The 5,000-nt window shown below is 34.2% G+C and overlaps 1 protein-coding gene across 3 annotated transcripts in view; it reads left to right on the top strand.

Annotated features, from left to right (window-relative positions):
- LOC137648868 (phosphatidylinositol 3,4,5-trisphosphate 3-phosphatase TPTE2-like) overlaps nucleotides 1–5,000 on the top strand; it is a 270,530-nt gene that overhangs the window by 206,766 nt on the left and 58,764 nt on the right. The gene's annotated exons all lie outside the window — the stretch shown is intronic.

The following is a 5,000-nucleotide window of genomic DNA, read 5'->3' as shown; positions in this document are numbered from 1 at the left end:
GCAAGAGGGTCTGCCCCTCTCTTTTATTCTTCAACTGTACCTCTCTTTCTCCCTATTTCCTTAATCTTTCCCATCCCGAGTACCTGCCTTTGAGCTATAAAATGGATTGTATCCAGGGGTACTCTTCCTTTCCCCATATTCCCCACTTCCCTATTCTTCTTCTTCTTATTATTAAAGTAAATCAGTAATCACTTCATGAAGCCTTTTGTTCAACTAAAAGCTGAAGTTGAGGCTACTTGGGAGTTCTCTTTGATGTTTCAAAAGCATAAATACACGCCAAAGAAATAAAATTACTTGGCACTGTATTTAATGGCTTTTATTTTTTTCCTTTTTCTCCATACCATCTCTATATAGCAATAATGTCAGCACTCTTATGAACTCCTTCAATTGAGGTCGATCTTCGGGAATTTCCGACATAGCCATTTGCACAAGAACCTTGATTTCGTAAGGGAAATCTCTTACAGTCCGAGCAACTTTATAGAACAACTTCCCCAACTGCCACACGTCGAACTCTGGACACGCCAAGACACTCTTTCCGGAGAGCAACTCCGGTGGCCACAGTTTCCCGTGATATATACCGGCTTCTGTCCCGGCCTCTCGTGCGTGACCGAAGTCCACCAGGTGGGATTTTCACGGAGCCCGGATCCTGCCCGGATCCGTCGTCATATTTAATGAGGACATTGTCTTCCCAAAGGTCTAAATGGATCACCCCTCGCGAGTGTACCTCTTGAAGAGCCTTCGCGATTTCTAACAAAATCCGGAGTAAGTCTTTCATTGGAATAAATCTGATCCTATCTCTCATGAAAGAGCGGAAAGTCTCCCCCTCGCAGAATTCCATGAAGATGCTGTTGCTGCCCTGGCAGTGCAGATACGGCCTTGGGGCACCTCCAGCTCCTCCGACGATCTGAAGCATTTTGTATTCATTCCGGACTGCTTCCATGTTGGTAAACATCATTTTAAATACTTTGCGCGCTACATAAGTCTCAAATTCGTTCAACCATAATTTTTCCATTCTGCCAAAGCATCCTTCTCCAATAACTGCAATTAATTCCAGGTCGTTGGTACCATTCTCATCCAGAAATCGAGAGATCGCCACCTGCTTCAAGTTTTCCCTATTCTCTCCAGATTCGGTTTTGCATTGGCTTTTCGTCTGATTATCCTTGACACTTTCTCGTTTCTTTCCTGGTCTCTTCTTGGCCTTTTCCTTGAAACACACTCGAGTTGGGCTCAGAAACACACTCGAGTTGGGCTTCAAGAAAATTCGTTCTTCATCGTATTTTTCTGGGTCTTTTATGTTTTGGTTCTGCCTTAATATCCTGCCTTCCTCGCCCTCCATTTCATCAGCATTTGAACTATCATTATCCTTGGCCCTTTCGGAATCTTTTACCATAATGACATGGGAACTTATCCTGTGATTGATTGGTGGCTCCCTGTCATTATCATCATCTCCTATGCCTATTGACTCGCCCATTAACCTCATCCTGTCATTCATCCTGACACGGTTTTCCTCTGTTCCTTCGTTTGACTTCAACACCTTGGTAACCCTGCGGGATTCCCTGCGGGATTCCTGCGAAGTCTATCGTATAACATAAAAACACATAAAACAACCCTCTTGCAGAGTTGCTCCACACAAATAATTTCAGAACAAAAGTTGGTAAGAAGTTGGTACAAATTTCATTTTACAGACAATACGCATACTGTCTGAACTAGAAAGCATATAAGTAAGAAAATGCACATGGTACTCCATAATTCTCTGCAGCTGATTTCTGGAGCTGAGGAATCCTCTGGAAACGTTTTAAAACTCTCGAATCCTCGAGGTTGTTCTGGAGTCGTTCTGAAGCCTTCTCTCTCTCTCTCCTCTCTCTCTCTCTCTCTCTCTCTCTCTCCTCTCTCTCTCTCTCTCTCTCTCTCTCTCTGCCACATGGATACGAAAACAGATTCAAGGAATCATACGTGCACACATACACACTCACTCACACTCACACACACACACACACACACACACACACATATATATATATATATATATATTATATATATATATATATATATATATATATATATATATATATGTATATATGTATATATGTATATATGTATATATGTATATATTATATATATAATATATATATATATATATATATATATATATATATATATATGTATGTATGTATGTATGTATGTATGTATGTATGTATGTATGTATGTATGTATGTATGTATGTATGTATGTATGTATGTATGTATATATAGTATATATATATATATATATATATATATATATATATATATATATATAATATATATATATATATTATATATATATATATATTATATATATATATATATATATTTACATACACATACATGTTTGAATATATATATATATATATATATATATATTTATATGTATATATATATATATATATATATATATATTATATATATATGTATATATATATATATATGTATATATATATATATATATATATATATATATATATATATATAATATATATATATATATATTACATACACATACATGTTTGAATATATATATATATATATCGTATATGAATGTATGTTATACACACATATATGTATATATATATATATATATATATATATATATATATATATATATATAAAGTGTGTGTATATTTCAAACAACCCATGTTGCAACTATTGATAAAATTCCATCAGATTTTCTTTCTCGTATTCCTTTAATACTTTAAATCCCCGACCAATAATTCCTAAATAAAAATCACTTGGACTACCACAATACAATCAAAGTAGGTTACAAAATCTTAATTAATTTATTAATTTCTCCTTAATTATAAATATAAGAAAGGAGAACATTTGCTAATTATGGTGTTTGAGTCATCAGTAGCCATTGTCTGACCATCCCTGGTCCTTGCTTAGGCGCTACCACCTGTATATTTTGTGGGCAAGCTCAAATACATGGTCCTGCTAGGGCTTCGCTTTCCTCCGCCACTCACAGGTGACCTTTAAATCTTTGGTAAGCAGCTCTTCTAGGAGAAGGACACTCCAAAATCAAACCATTGTTCTCTAGTCTTGGGCAGTGTCATAACCTCTCTACCATGGTCTTCCACTGTCTTGGGTTAAAGATCTCTTGCTTGAGGTACACTCGTGTACAATATTCTATCTTGTTTCTCTTCCTCTTGTCTTTTTTTGAAGTTTTTATCCTTTTGTTATTTTCAAGTTTTTATAGAATACATATGAAAGATTGATTTTAATGCCATTATTGTTCTTAAACTTCTTGTATTTTTTTCCTTATTTCCTTTTCTTACTGGGCTACTTTCTCTGTTGGAGCCCTCGGGCGTATAGCATCCTGGTTTTCCAACTAGGGTTATAGCTTAGCAAGTAATAATAAAAATGACAATAATAATAATAATAATAATAATAATAATAATAATAATAATAATAATAATAATAATAATAATAATAATAATGGTTTTGATAATTCTCTGATAGATATGGAGAGACATATAGAATGAAAAATGGTATGAAAATAATTTTTGGTACAGAGACAAGTTATAGGCTGAATCACCCTTCAGTTTTGCTGTAAATATTCGCCCAAATGAATCCAAAGAAAATGACTCGAAGTTAGAAATTATTCTTATTACTTTTCGATGTCTTCCTAGTCATTAGATTATCTTCCAACTAGAAATAGCCCCAAATTTTGAGTTATTTTAACGGTTAAAATGATAATAATAATAATAATAATAATAATAATGACCAAGGTTTAAAGATGATGACCAAGATTTCAGAAAAAAAGAAAAAAAAATTTTCCTGCAAGATCTAAAGTAACTCATGACAAAGCAAAGGGATTTTCAGTTAGCATTTTATTGATTTTTTTTTCTTTATCGATATTTACTAGCTTAGTTTAGTTTATGGTCTACTTATCTGATAGTTCAGACAAAGATAATAGATATCTTAGCAACACAAACGATTATGAACGCCATTGTTTTTTGTTTTTTTCAAATCAGTGTTGCCAAAAGGGTTAGTATAAAAAACCCCAAAACATGATAAAAATATCCCCAAAACTACTCAAAAATCTCCATTTCCACAAATGTACTTTCATCTGATCACATAGGCTTTACTAATATAGAAATTACTCACTATAATTCTCACAAGTGCGAGTGAAGTGATTGCAGCAATATAAAGGTTTACTTAGCTCTTTTTCTTCTCCAAAGAAATTTGTACAGAATATCCCCCTTCCCATCAGACACCAAAAATGCCCAAATCTAGGAATTAATCTCCATATATGGCAACACTGTTTCATACATAGGCTTTCAAGTCAAGTAAAATATTTATAACTAACGTCTACTGATAATTAACAATAATTTAAACTTATAAAAATATGGATTATTTAATTTGTTTTAACAAACTTCATATTAAACAGTATCCATAGTATTTTACAAAACAATCCAATTATTATAATTTTCAAAGGTTTAAAATTACCAAAGGAAATTCTCGAATATGGCTGCATGCAGAGTGCCAACTTGGGCTAAAAGTAGCGGACTGAGCTAGTTTGCACGGCTAGGCGCTATCAAAATTCAAAATCCCTTTCCTGCGACTTAATTAATGGGGTACTGTCTCTTATTATTATTATTATTATTATTATTATCATCATTATTTTCATCATCATTATTATTATTATTATCATTATCATTATTATTATCATCATTGCATAGAAAGTCAGACAGAAGAAAGAAAAAGAAATATTCCGTCGCCTCTTAGCCTCTCTCACTCACTACCTCTCCTTTCCTCCCTCCCTCTTCCAAGGCTTGGCACCTCTCTCCCCCCCCCCCCCCCCCCCCACCCCGCCGGCATCTTCCGTACGGCTTAACATTCAAGGACAGAGTTGTTTATCTGGCCATTTGATGACAGCCCGAATAGAGAAGGGATGGCAGATTCTCTCTCTCTCTCTCTCTCTCTCTCTCTCTCTCTCTCTCTCTCTCTCTCTCTCTCTCTCTC

This window comes from Palaemon carinicauda, chromosome 10 (assembly GCF_036898095.1).
Source record: "Palaemon carinicauda isolate YSFRI2023 chromosome 10, ASM3689809v2, whole genome shotgun sequence".
NCBI classification, from domain to species: Eukaryota; Metazoa; Arthropoda; class Malacostraca; order Decapoda; family Palaemonidae; genus Palaemon; species Palaemon carinicauda.
This window is presented reverse-complemented; position numbering and strand designations above follow the sequence as displayed.